Source organism: Vigna umbellata, chromosome 5 (assembly GCF_029865625.1).
Source record: "Vigna umbellata cultivar VRB3 chromosome 5, Vumbellata_1.0, whole genome shotgun sequence".
Lineage (NCBI taxonomy): Eukaryota > Viridiplantae > Streptophyta > Magnoliopsida > Fabales > Fabaceae > Vigna > Vigna umbellata.
In genome coordinates this window covers 12,834,638-12,850,318 of record NC_142169.1, presented here as the reverse complement: position 1 = coordinate 12,850,318, position 15,681 = coordinate 12,834,638, and positions in this window count along the sequence as shown.

Below are 15,681 nucleotides of genomic sequence, written 5' to 3'. Positions count from 1 at the left end.
TGCTAAGTTTATTTAAGCTTAAAAATAAGATAACTTAAAAAAATATTCAAAATATGTTATTCTTTATAAGTCTATAAATTATTTACATTTGAAAACAATTGTAAAAACACATTTTAATTCTTTCTTGTTTTGAAAGTTTTTATAAATTTATTTTGATAAACTATCTAAAAAATATTATATATAAATAAAATTTTAACTAATATTTAATTTTAACCTCTAAAATAAAATTTTAACTAATATTTAAATATCTTTTATAAACACTTCCCACTTCTTAACACGCCAGTGCCACCGGAGAAGAAGAAGAGAGAAAATGCTAAAAAAAACTAAAAAATATCTCATGTTTGGGGAAAGCTCTTTCAGAAACCTATTTTGTGCAAAAGTATTATGAAAAGTATTATATGTATTTCGAAAAGTATATTCCAAAATTATGTTATGAAAAATATGTTCCAAAATGTATTTCACATGTTTTGAAAATTTTATTCTAAATATCTCGTTCCGGTAATTTGTTCTGAAAATTCTGTTTCACTAAATTTCTTTCCAAAAACTTTATTTCGAAAGTTTCTAAAATAAAAAATAAAATGACATTTTCAAAAATTTGATGGATGCGGAAAGAAATTGATGGATGCAAGAAGCAATTACCTATTTGGCCATTCTAGTCCATGATTGGTCCTAACCTATAAGAATTTAGCAATATTTGATCTTGTGAATCTTTTTAATAACTTTTTTTTTTGTCTTGTAGATTTTTTTAGTCCCAATCTACATGCGTTAGAGCTAAATTCCATATGGAATTATTTCACAAGTCTACTAATCTCTTTGACTTCGTTTATTCATCAAAAGTGTACCTTCATATTCTCATTATAGTTATTTTTTATCATTGGCCAAAAACATTTATGACAAACTCTAATCACTCAAGTTATTTAAACAAAACAAAATTCTCTTCTTCAATTCTAATAAAAGAAATATCAGTCGACAAACATTATTTTATGATTACTTATTACCACGGTTTTAATCCACTCAACATAAACATAATAAGTGATGTAATAATATACTTTTTTTAATAAATTACAAAATATACTATGACAATTTTAATTTCATTTGTTATAAAAAGTGACACACTGACTTTTTTTCTAATAAATTACAAAACATTTTATGATCATGGTAAATTCACATGTTATAAAACGTGGTAACATTTTGTTAACAAATTACAAAATATACTATGATGTTCTAAAATCACCGTCATAACATGTGATGCAATGATATTTTTGTAATAAATTACAAATACTTATTGAACTCTTTTCCATGTACTTCATAATTCTCACCTTGTATCTCCAAAATATCTATAATAGTCTTCTGAAAATATGTACAGCTGCACACATTACAGAAAAAAAATTACATTCAATCAAGTTTTAAAGATTACAAAAGGGTATCTCTCTTTTTATAGGTGAAGGAGAAGGCTAGAGTACATGAAATATTTATGAGTCTTTCCATTATTTAATAAGGAGTCTCATCATTAAATGAGGAGTTTAAGCATTAAATAAGAAGTCTAAGCATTAAATGAGGAGCCTAAACATTAAATGTGAGGAACCTTATTCTTTAATAGGGGGGCTATGAAAAGCTGAACTCATATTTCACATGAGTTTTTTAATGATGACAACATAAATGTTTTATAGTTTCTTGCACATGGCAAAATTATTGCTTGATTATATTTGTAATTGTGCTTGAACTATCTTTGATGAGTATTCATTGTTTATAAATGAATCTTTGATTAAAACACTTTGCACATTACATATATGTATGAATTAATCGATTACACAATTTGCATAATCTGTTACAATTCATCAGATATCAATACATGCTTAATAGTGGCAAAACATCAAGTTTTAACCGATTACATTATGGGTATAATCGATTAAAACTCGTAGTTATGCATGCACATGTTTATTGAGTGTATTAATGTGTTTTGAATGAAAAAGTTTTCAAAAATGCTTACGTATGAAACTTAACCGATTACATTAATTTCTTAATCGGTTAAATTTTATTTTGAATGAAACCTTTTTCAAGAATAGTCATAATTGTCATAACGATTATATTTTTAAATACTGTGGCTTACATGATTTAAGTAATCGATTACATGCTCTTGTTAGTATGTTAAATGATGTGAAATGTAAATCTATTAATGCAGAATGAATTGCTTAACCGATTACATTATTTGAGTAATCGATTAAATTGCGTCATACATGAAAAGATCTATAAATAGACGCATTGCTCTCTGTATTCAAGAACTTTAATGTAGCATCCCATACACCCTTGTCCATTGATTCCAAGGAAATCTTCATCCCGATTTTCCAAAAACGGTAATTCTCTCCCAGAAATAGTGGTGGCCTATTTGTGGATGTCCCTTCTTCAAATGTTTGAGATATGTTGGCCATTTGGGACTTTTTAATCGATTACACATAAAAGTTAACTGATTAAAATTCTAGTAATTTTCAAATTCCTAGGTCTTATACCAATTATTAAAAAAGTTATGCCTTGTATCTCAAATCAAGAGGGGTGAATTGGATTTTGCCTTAAAAAATTGTTCTTTTCAAAAGCTTTGCAAAATCTTTGGTTTTCTTGAAATCAATAAAACAAGTATGATGAATTCAACAACAAAAGAGAAAGGAGAGAAAGATCAACACAATAATATATATTGGTTCGACTAAGGCTACATCCAGTCTTCCTTTAACAACCTTAGTTGAAGGGATTCCACTATAATGATAGAGTTACAAGAATACAGAGATATCCCCTCTCAATGTACTTCTCACCCCAACTCAAAATCACTATACCAACAAGATGTGAATACCCTCACAATCTTACCAAAGCAGAGAACACTCACAACTCTTTAAACACCTTGAGAACAAGCTCAAATCTCAATGAGAACACCACGACTCTCTCCCCCTGGCAAACCTACATAGGAACACAATCCACATATTGCAAATGATGAAATTGATCTTCACAACAACACTTCAATAGTGCATATATGATTATAACACTTTAGCTCAGTTTTCTTAAAAGAATCTTGATGTATAAACCCATATTTGATCCTTGATCCTTCAAGATAGTTCTTGGACGTAATCAATACTTAATCAAAATGTTAGTTATGATATTGATAGCTTAAAAGATTAGTTTGAAATAGCGCACAACACAATTATATATAGGATTTATAAATCTTGATTAAATTTAATCGATTACATAATTTATGTAATTTGTTAAGCTTTTCTTCCTGTTTTAACAAATTTGCTTTTGTTTAAGTTTTAACAGATTATACAATGCATGCAATCGATTAAACAATTCATACAAGCCAACAATAAATTCATATGACCGTTAGAAACAATTAAGGCTTTAAATGAGATTGATTTTCACAAGATAAACTTATTTAACCGATTAGGAAACTTATGTAATCGATTATGTTCAACACTTAAGCAAAATTTCAAATCAATTTTCATTCTAAACAGATCAATGCACTTATCAAACATATATTGGCATAACAACGTGTTTTAATCGATTATACAACTTATGCAATCGATTACTACACAATTGTTTGCCCTTGTTAAGCATATCATGATATCTAGAGAAATCTATTATATTATATACTTTGCTTAATCGATTATTTCAACCAGAGATGTAATGTTCAGTATGTTTAAACTCATGATTTATTTGCAAACAATGAATACATATATTAAGTGTCTCAAGCACAAACACAATAAAGATAAATCAATTGTTATGTTATTTATTACGTAAGAAACCATAAAGCATTTTCTTGTTCATCATAAAAAAACTTAGGTATTTAGGGTAGATATGGCTCCCCCTATCAACATAGATAAAGCCTTATGATTGACCGAGGTTTTGGGAAGCTTACCTTTGTTTGTTTATGGTTGTATGTTATATGTGTTCTAGATTATCTTGATTTATAATCCTTGTTTTGATACATGTGTATATTATTATGATTATTTGTCGTAATTATGGGGTAAGAGTTTGTGTATGAATGGGTATAGGGTTTATATAATATTTGTGATGAGTTTTCCCTATGAATGTATTATGTATGTTTTGTTGGGTTATCCCAACAAAGGATTTGAAGCTAAGGGAGAACCAAGTTATGATACTTGGGGGTTTCCATGCAAATATATGTTGTACGTGTTTGGTTATTGGACTCCCTTCCTATGTGAAGAATATGTTACCAATGAGAAACATTGATGCTTTGAAGAATATGTTACCAATGAGAAACATTTGTATAGGAGTTATCTTTCAATTGGCACTTAGAAGTCTTATAACTTATTTTTTGTTATTGATTTTTTGCAGCAATAATCGATTATCATAGGAGATAATCGATTATCACAAGAAAAATAAAAAAAAGGTTTTGTCTCTGTAATAATCAATTATCACTAAGGTTAATCGATTATCTCTGTAAGTTTTAATATTGTCCAGGGTTTGGCAATAATCGATTATCACTAAGAATAATCGATTATCAATTTTTCTAAAACCCATAACGGCCTAAAATAATCGATTATCATTTATGACAATCCATAATCTCTTGCAGTTGGGAGTTGTCTTCTCATTTTCTAACCCTTGGCCTATAAATAGAAGCCTCTTAAACCTTTTACAGGTTATCTAAACTCTGGAGAGCACAAAATTTGTTCTGAGGAAGTTCTTAAATTTAAGTCTTAGCTTGATCAAGTCTTGAGAAAGGAGAAGCTTGTGTTAGAGAATTTTCATCTTCTTAGTTCTAATTTATAAGCATTATGCTTGAATGCATGTATGATGTGTTAAGTATGTTTCCACGTGATCTAGGTTTGATGTATGTATGTTTGAATGCTTGAATTTTTTCCAGGATGTGTTTCGATTCGGCAATAATTGATTATCGTTAGTTATAATCGATTATCTGCACATTGGTTTTGAGTGTGGTTTCGAGAAGAATCAATTATCTGGAATGATAATCGATTATCCCTTCTTACGTGATATTTTTGGGTAAATTTCACTAAGATAATCGATTATCTTAAGTTATAATCGATTATCATAGTGCATTTTGGTGAAAATGGTGAATTTGATGAAGAATGGACGTGGACCAGGCCTGAGGAGCTGTGGAACATGATGATAATTAGAGATTGAGGTTAGTGGTTATGTTTAGGATTAGATTGACTTGTGGTTGAGAATGGAGCATGAGTGAGTGTTGGGATGTACTTGAGTATGTGATTGATGAACATGAGAGTGGAGGATAAGTCTACTTGTTGTACCTCATAAATTCTGGTTCTATGTGCGAATATGTGCTTCCTTTTGCCTTGTGTGCATTGGAAGGAGATGATCTGTAGGGGAGGCTATATATGTCCTATAGGGGAGGCTGTCGGTGGGCTGTAGGAGCGGCTATAGTCGGTGAGGTAGCGTACAAAAGTAAAATGGATTCTTTCTACTATAGTATTATGGTACGATGATGCTCATGGTGTTGTTCATGGCTGGGATAGTCATGATGGTGGTGTATCTGTGATGATGATCATGGTACTTGAGATGCTCTAGGTGTTGCTATGTTGATAGCGATGTTACTATAATGGTTATAGTAGGTAGTTAGCATAGGTGTTAATGGGTAGATAGACCAAGGGTCTAAGTGTGAGATGTTGGAGATGACATCAACGGTTAAAGATCGAGGATTGAGTAATTCATTATGTTTGAATTGTTTATGTTAGAATATTAGGAATCCTATTGTTATTAATTCCATGTATGAGGTGTCTATTATGATTGATATAATGATGTATCTTGTTGTGTGTTTGATTATGGTTGATATAATCGTAAGTGTTTGATTATGGTTGATATAATCAGTATGTATGTATCTAGTTGTTATGATTGTTTTATCGGTAGCTTACCTCATACATGTTTGTGTTTGTGTGTTTGTGAATGAAATTATCGGCGATAATCATATAATGCGTTATACGTGAACAGATAATGTTATAGATGTTCGAGAGACATGATTGATTCAAGAGAGGATGAAGAATAACCTTAAGATTTATTTAAATTTATTTTGTTTTACAAGTTAAGATAATATAATTAGAGTATTTACTTTGTTATTTTATTGCTCAAAATAGCATAAAATTTGAATTTTACTAATTTTTAATAATCCTTTTGAGATCTCAAAAATTACTAATTTTTACTAATATTGCGCTACGTGGTTATTTCGTTTTATTTTTTAATATTTGGAAGTTATCAAAGGGGAAAAGTAAACACAGATTTTGAAATAAGGGGTTTTCTTTTTCCGTGTGTTGATTGGGTTTGACAGTCATCTCGGTGGAAAAGTCACGTTAGTGGGGTGAGATGGCTGTGTGCTTTCAATGCTACTTACGTGTGAAATGTTCAGTGAGGAATCTTAGAAAAGACCGTTCAAGTAGGACAAATAAAAAAAGCAAAATTATTATTGATAATGTAAAATAAAAAAAAGAAATAGTTGTATTTAAGGCTGAATTCATTTAGGTTGTTGTTAATCCAACCCTTTTAAAAGTCCCATATTGAGGGACAAGTGCAAGTAGGTATTAAGCAGTGACTTTTGGTTGTTCATTGGGAATCGACATTCTTGAATTCATTTTATTTCCCTTGCCATTAATTGAACTTAATTTAATTTTTAACACCTATTACTGTTTTTGAAGAATCAAAACTCGTTTATCGTTTTAATAGTTAAGTAAGTGGTCCTGTTTTTCTCTCTGTTCTTGTTTTAAAATTCTGATTCTGCAAAATATTCATTTTCAATTAATTTAAAGGAGTGACAACCAACTTGAATGAGTCTTGATAAGGATCTACATTAATAAACCATCATAAAGTAAGTTCCTACTTACCAAATAGAGATGTGAGTCCTTATGGAGGATTGAACCTTTAATGTCATAAACATCCAAACCTTACAGGTTTGACAGGGTCAAAAGTATACGTTCATTGGTAGATATTTTACATTAGCACATAACTTGGTTATAATAACTACAGTAGAAAAATAGAACACTTAAAACACTAAAAAGATTTATCCAAGTGACAATTAGGCAACAGGAAAAAGAAAAAATAATCCAAAAATTACATCACACTAATGTTTTGTTTACATTAGATGATTTGTGGAAGATGATTTGGAAGAGAATGATTGAATGGATTTGAAAAGATTTGAGGGTAAATTTTGTGTTGTTTATTTGAGCGAATTTGGAGGAAATTGAAAGTAGATTTGGAAGTAAAGTTTCTGAGAATTAGTGTAGAATTTGATTTATCTCACAGATTTAAAAAATTTATTTAATATGTAGAAATTAAAGATTACCAAAATATTTCTAATTATAAAAATAATATAAAATGATAATTTTTAATGTTATATTTAATTGTAAAAAATTTTATAAGAAGAAAAAAATTAAAATTAATTATTAAAATGTAAAATTATGATAATTTAGTAAATTGAAATAATAAAATAATAAAATAATAATTATTATTATTTCTATTATTATTATTATTATTTTTATTTTTATTATTATTAATTATTATTAATAATTCCTGTACTGATAAGTCCTCCCAACATAGACTGAGCGAACGGTTAACAAGGCCGCCCCCCAAAAAATGGCAATCTGGCCGCGTGTCCAGCCATCTGGACATCCGCCCTAAGATGGCAGTCATGACGGACGTCCACTCATGTGCACGTCCACCCAAGATGGCATGTCCGTTCAAAATGACGAGCGGCACCCCTTGTCAAGCACTCCCAAATAAACATTAGTCCGAGTTTGCATGGATCCAGCGGTTCTCCAAAATGACGCCCATCCAGGCACGGACAACCCCTTCGCACAATAAAATTATGCTCGGGCTTCGGGGGCTTATGTACTGATAGGTCCTCCCGGCATAAGACACGCCCGCCCAGTAGTCCGGACGTCCGCCAAATAGTCTGGACCGTCCGTCCTTAGACACCGGACGACCGTCCAAGGAAGTCCGCCCAGGAATCAGGACCGAACGAGCAGCCAACCATCTGAGAGGTGGACGTCCGCCCAAGGTTGGCATGTCCGCCCAACAAGAAGGACGTTCGCCAAAGTGGAGCGTCCGCCCAATGTGGAACGTTCGCCCAAGCAGTGGACGTTCGCCCAAGCAGTGGACGTTCGCCCAAGCAGTGGACGTCCGCCCCAGTGGACGTTCGCCCAAGCAGTGGACGTCCGCCCGAGTGGACGTTCGCCCAGGAGTGGACGTCCGCCCAAGAGCCGGACGCTCGTCCAAAGATTGGACGTCCACCCAAGGATTTGACGTCCGCCCAAGGAGTTGACATCCGCCCAAGGAGTTGACGTCCGCCCAAGGAGTTGACCTCCGCCCAAGGAGTTGACCTCCGCCCAAGGAGTCGACATCCGCCCAAGGAGTTGACGTCCGCCCAAGGAGTTGACATCCGCCCAAGAGATGGGACGTTCGTCCAAGATGGGACGTTCGCCCATTGACTGAACGTCCGCCCAAGAGCTGGACGTTAGGCCAATGATGGGACGTCCGCCCAAAGATTGGACGTCCGCCCAAGGAGTTGACGTCCGCCCAAGGACTTGACGCCCACCCCGGGTAACTTCCCTGACCGACCACCATTCCCAACCGATCCGCACTTAGTTGTGCTAATGACACAATAAAGTCCTTAATGAAGATTAAGGTATTATTGGGCCGTTCCGAGGCCCCCAAAAGGTAAAAGCCCATTACAACTCACTATAAATAAAGGTCTCAGGTATGAACTCAAGACTAACTTGAATAACGATGCATACACGCATCACAATCGCCCTGTCATATTACTGACTTGAGCGTCGGAGTGCCTTTAGCAGGTACCCGGCCCCTCTCCAACTGGGAGTATGGAGCAGCGCCAGGAGAGGGCGTCCGCCCAACTTGGAGCAGAGAGCGAGCGTCTGGACAAGGAGGACGTCCGCCCACCTTGGAGTGAGGAACAGCACAGAAAGCGTCCGCCCAGCTTGGAGTGAGGAGCAGCACAGGAAGCGTTCGTCCGGTCACTACTGTTCGCGTTCGTCCGTCACCGAACGTCCGCCCGTCCGCTGGAGAGAAAGCGTCCGCCCGCCCGACTCGACCACTCGGAGACGTTCGTCCGATTCTGAAGTTTGTTTTTGTAGGGTCCGCCCGGATCCAGCCGAAACATTTGGCGCCCACCGTGGGGCCGTGTGACTTTGGTTACCCAAAGGTGACCACGAGAAATGAGCATCCGACCCCCATTCCCTTCCGTCCAACCTCAAGTATTGGCCATCCGGCCTCAACCTTAGCTGAATTTGACATCCGCCGTCCGGCCATTTGGCCTCCAAGGTACATATTCTAAATTAGGCCAATTATACTTTCGGACCAGGTGCGTAGCCAAATTTGGCCGTTCGGCCTCAACTTAATATCGGCCGCTCGTCCTCAACATATTTGGCCGTTCGGCCTCACACACTACGCCAAATCTGGCATCAATTTTGAGCCGTCCGGTCTCGCCATATTCTCGGCCATCCGGCGTCAATTACTGACCGTATAAAGCGCTCGTTCGTCCGGCTTCCGTGAGCGCCCGTCCAATCTGAACTCAAGCGCACCTCTTTCCAACTCGAAAGAGAGCTCGGGACTTAAACGCTCGTCCATCAGGTCTGAGCGAGCGCCCGTCCTTCAAGTTTCAAAGAACGCTCGTCCAGCTGGTCTCAGCGCTCGTTCGTCCGGCTTCCGTGAGCGCCCGTCCAATCTGAACTCAAGCGCACCTCTTTCCAACTCGAAAGAGAGCTCGGGACTTAAACGCTCGTCCATCAGGTCTGAGCGAGCGCCCGTCCTTCAAGTTTCAAAGAACGCTCGTCCAGCTGGTCTCAGCGCTCGTCCGTTCGGTCCACCTTACAAGGTATGAACACATACTTTCTTTTGGAAATACGATCATGTTTCCCACGCAATACAGGTGTCCCGCCATACCTACATAACTGCACAAAGCAAAAAGGGGCCTCCATAATCACGTCCGGCTCAAAGAGCGCTCGTCCACATCCGGACTTAAGCGTTCGTCCGTCCAGCTTCAAAGAGCGCCCATCCACTTGGCTGAAGCGCTCGTTCATCACGCCTCGTCAGGCGCTCGTCCATAAGGACGTTCGGCCTCAGCAGTCTCGGTCGTTCGGCCTCCTCATATTTAAGGACGCTCGGGTTAAGAACTGTTTCGGCCGTTCGGCCTCGTCATTTTTGAGGACTCGGCCCATTTCGCCATTCGGCCTCCACCTGATTAAGAGCGTTCGGCCTCAGTACAGTCTCGGCCAGTCGGCCTCAACCTTTTCTCGGCCTTTTGGCCATAGCATATTTTCGACCTTACAAGGTACGAACACACCCTTTAGACTAGAAATACGATCATGTTTCGCTTACACTGCAGGTGACCAACCAAGCCGGACTGAAGCGTTCGTCCAAGCCGGACCTAAGCGCTCGTCCGTCCAGCTTCAAAGAGCGCCCATCCACTTGGCTGAAGCGCTCGTTCATCACGCCTCGTCAGGCGCTCGTCCATAAGGACGTTCGGCCTCAACAGTCTCGGTCGTTCGGCCTCCTCATATTTAAGGACGCACGGTCTAAGAACTATTTCGGCCGTTCGGTCTCGTCATATTTTCGGCCTCGGCCTATTTCGCCATTCGGCCTCCACCTGATTAAGAGCGTTCGGCCTCAACCTTTTCCCGGCCATTTGGCCATAGCATATTTTCGGCCTTACAAGGTACGGACACATCTTTCTTTAAACTTGAAATTCGTTATGTTCCCTTCATGGTGCAGGTAACCGGCAACAATGGCGACGAAGGGAAAGACCGTCCGCCCTACCAAACTCCAAGCTGGTGAAAAAGAGTGTTCCAACGAGAACAACTCTCAGCTTGGTTGGGCGACGAAGCGAAGGACCGTCTGCCCTACCAAACTCCAAGCTGGTGAAAGAGTGTTCCAACGAGAACAACTCTCAGCTTGGTTGGGCGACGAAGCGAAGGACCGTCCGCCCTACCAAACTCCAAGCTGGTGAAAAAGAGTGTTCCAACGAGAACAACTCTCAGCTTGGTTGGGCGACGAAGCGAAGGACCGTCCGCCCTACCAAACTCCAAGCTGGTGAAAGAGTGTTCCAACGAGAACAACTCTCAGCTTGGTTGGGCGACGAAGCGAAGGACCGTCCGCCCTACCAAACTCCAAGCTGGTGAAAGAGTGTTCCAATGAGAACAACTCTCAGCTTGGTTGGGCGACGAAGCAAAGGACCGGCCGCACGTAACTTAGCCAAATCTGGCATTCAGGAAGCAGCCGGCCATCCGTAAATTAGCCAAATCTGGCATTCAGCGATCAGCCGGCCATCCGTAACTTAGCCAAATCTGGCATTCAGGAAAGAGCCGGCCGTCCATAACTTAGCCAAATCTGGCATTCAGGAAAGAGCCGGCCGTCCATAACTTAGCCAAATCTGGCATTCAGCGATCAGCCGGCCATCCGTAACTTAGCCAAATCTGGCATTCAGGAAAGAGCCGGCCGTCCATAACTTAGCCAAATCTGGCATTCAGGAAAGAGCCGGCCGTCCATAACGTAGCCAAATCTGGCATTCAGGAAAGAGCCGGCCGTCCATAACTTAGCCAAATCTGGCATTCAGCGATCAGCCGGCCATCCGTAACTTAGCCAAATCTGGCATTCAGGAATCAGCCGGCCATCCGTAACTTAGCCAAATATGGCATTCAGCGATCAGCCGGCCATCCGTAACTTAGCCAAATCTGGCATTCAGGAAAGAGCCGGCCGTCCATAACTTAGCCAAATCTGGCATTCAGGAAAGAGCCGGCCGTCCATAACTTAGCCAAATCTGGCATTCAGCGATCAGCCGGCCATCCGTAACTTAGCCAAATCTGGCATTCAGGAAGCAGCCGGCCATCCGTAACTTAGCCAAATCTGGCATTCAGGAATCAGCCGGCCATCCGTAACTTAGCCAAATCTGGCATTCAGGAAAGAGCCGGCCGTCCATAACTTAGCCAAATCTGGCATTCAGGAAAGAGCCGGCCGTCCATAACTTAGCCAAATCTGGCATTCAGGAAAGAGCCGGCCGTCCATAACTTAGCCAAATCTGGCATTCAGGAAAGAGCCGGCCGTCCATAACTTAGCCAAATATGGCATTCAGCGATCAGCCGGCCATCCGTAACTTAGCCAAATCTGGCATTCAGGAATCAGCCGGTCATCCGTAACTTAGCCAAATATGGCATTCAGCGATCAGCCGGCCATCCATAACTTAGCCAAATCTGGCATTCAGGAAAGAGCCGGCCGTCCATAACTTAGCCAAATCTGGCATTCAGGAAAGAGCCGGCCGTCCATAACTTAGCCAAATCTGGCATTCAGCGATCAGCCGGCCATCCGTAACTTAGCCAAATCTGGCATTCAGGAAGCAGCCGGCCATCCGTAACTTAGCCAAATCTGGCATTCAGGAATCAGCCGGCCATCCGTAACTTAGCCAAATCTGGCATTCAGGAAAGAGCCGGCCGTCCATAACTTAGCCAAATCTGGCATTCAGGAAAGAGCCGGCCGTCCATAACTTAGCCAAATCTGGCATTCAGGAAAGAGCCGGCCGTCCATAACTTAGCCAAATCTGGCATTCAGGAAAGAGCCGGCCGTCCATAACTTAGCCAAATCTGGCATTCAGCGATCAACCGGCCATCCGTAACTTAGCCAAATCTGGCATTCAGGAATCAGCCGGCCATCCGTAACTTAGCCAAATATGGCATTCAGGAATCAGCCGGCCATCCGTAACTTAGCCGAATCTGGCATTCATCACCAATCTGGAGTAGGAGGACGTCAATCAACCATCCGGCCATTTGTCCTCCGTCTGGAGGGAACGCCAAGTCGACCTCCACATGGACCCAACAATTCGGGGACCATCTAAAAAATCCCTTCGCACAATCAAATTACGCTCGGGCTTGGGGGGCTTATGTACTGATAAGTCCTCCCAACATAGACTGAGCGAACGGTTAACAAGGCCGCCCCCCAAAAAATGGCAATCTGGCCGAGTGTCCAGCCATCTGGACATCCGCCCTAAGATGGCAGTCATGACGGACGTCCACTCATGTGCACGTCCACCCAAGATGGCATGTCCGTTCAAAATGACGAGCGGCACCCCTTGTCAAGCACTCCCAAATAAACATTAGTCCGAGTTTGCATGGATCCAGCGGTTCTCCAAAATGACGCCCATCCAGGCACGGACAACCCCTTCGCACAATAAAATTATGCTCGGGCTTCGGGGGCTTATGTACTGATAGGTCCTCCCGGCATAAGACACGCCCGCCCAGTAGTCCGGACGTCCGCCAAATAGTCTGGACCGTCCGTCCTTAGACACCGGACGACCGTCCAAGGAAGTCCGCCCAGGAATCAGGACCGAACGAGCAGCCAACCATCTGAGAGGTGGACGTCCGCCCAAGGTTGGCATGTCCGCCCAACAAGAAGGACGTTCGCCAAAGTGGAGCGTCCGCCCAATGTGGAACGTTCGCCCAAGCAGTGGACGTTCGCCCAAGCAGTGGACGTTCGCCCAAGCAGTGGACGTCCGCCCCAGTGGACGTTCGCCCAAGCAGTGGACGTCCGCCCGAGTGGACGTTCGCCCAGGAGTGGACGTCCGCCCAAGAGCCGGACGCTCGTCCAAAGATTGGACGTCCACCCAAGGATTTGACGTCCGCCCAAGGAGTTGACATCCGCCCAAGGAGTTGACGTCCGCCCAAGGAGTTGACCTCCGCCCAAGGAGTTGACCTCCGCCCAAGGAGTCGACATCCGCCCAAGGAGTTGACGTCCGCCCAAGGAGTTGACATCCGCCCAAGAGATGGGACGTTCGTCCAAGATGGGACGTTCGCCCATTGACTGAACGTCCGCCCAAGAGCTGGACGTTCGGCCAATGATGGGACGTCCGCCCAAAGATTGGACGTCCGCCCAAGGAGTTGACGTCCGCCCAAGGACTTGACGCCCACCCCGGGTAACTTCCCTGACCGACCACCATTCCCAACCGATCCGCACTTAGTTGTGCTAATGACACAATAAAGTCCTTAATGAAGATTAAGGTATTATTGGGCCGTTCCGAGGCCCCCAAAAGGTAAAAGCCCATTACAACTCACTATAAATAAAGGTCTCAGGTATGAACTCAAGACTAACTTGAATAACGATGCATACACGCATCACAATCGCCCTGTCATATTACTGACTTGAGCGTCGGAGTGCCTTTAGCAGGTACCCGGCCCCTCTCCAACTGGGAGTATGGAGCAGCGCCAGGAGAGGGCGTCCGCCCAACTTGGAGCAGAGAGCGAGCGTCTGGACAAGGAGGACGTCCGCCCACCTTGGAGTGAGGAACAGCACAGAAAGCGTCCGCCCAGCTTGGAGTGAGGAGCAGCACAGGAAGCGTTCGTCCGGTCACTACTGTTCGCGTTCGTCCGTCACCGAACGTCCGCCCGTCCGCTGGAGAGAAAGCGTCCGCCCGCCCGACTCGACCACTCGGAGACGTTCGTCCGATTCTGAAGTTTGTTTTTGTAGGGTCCGCCCGGATCCAGCCGAAACAATTCCTATGTGAATCCTTTACTTTCTCATGTACATAATTTTTTATCGTAAAAATAATTAACCCGGAAAAGAAATCCCATGGTGGTGTGTGTTCCAGTGTTTCAAACACTTACATCTGTTTTCCCATGCATACAAAGTTAAGAACAATTCCCATAACAACAACACAGGGCATTTAAGAACAACCATAACCAAAACACACAAAATCTCTCTATGCTCAATTTCCCTCACAAACACTAACAAAATCACCATGTTCAACCCTCAACCCAATGAAATACTCGAATACCCACAACGGACCCCACCCGAGATTGAGATTCCGCTGCCGAAGCCGCTTGAGAAGGTTTCAAAACAACCATAACGTTCACAACACCTCCAAGAGCTCCACTAAATACCTGCATCACAAACAAAGGTTATGGGTGTTCATATTTCAACCACCTCCATGGACTCTACTGCATGGAACCTGGGAACCGAATATACATGTTATGAATAATGGAGAACCCAATAAAAAGAAAAGGGAACTGAATACAGGTTACTTTGTTTTTCTTCTTTGGAATCGAATATGGGTTACATGTAATCGAATACTCTTATCTTCAAATCTCATCTTCAACCACTGTTCTTCATCTTCTTCGTCTTCAAACACTCGTATTCATCTTCAACCATTTTGTTCTTCATAGAACAATGCACCGTGCTTAGCTCAATGTTTTTGTAATATTAATCATACACTTGTAATCGCTTCTTTATTCGTTAAAACATAATATGTTAAGCTGATAATTGGAGGTGGAATATATAATAATTACAGGGCAAATAAGACTTTTTGCACTCCGTCCTTCAAATCTCGGCACATTTGCGGGTGATGAAAAAGTTATCCATCCCGCAAATCTCTTCAAATTCATCTTTGCATTTCTTTTAAAATGAACACGAAACTGAACTCAATTCGTCGCTCACAAAACTTCGTGAACAGTGAAATCTGTTCAAGTGAACACAGTGTAAACAATGTGATCCAATCATATCTCACTAGTAGAAGCATATGGAGATTTCGTGTTTCCAATTGTCAAAATGGGTCATCCGACCCAACCTGGTCTAGTCCATTATGGGTTGGTCACTTAGTGAGGAAAGTTATTCCCTCCACTACCACACATGCTCCCTACACTTCCCAATTCCTATTTTACC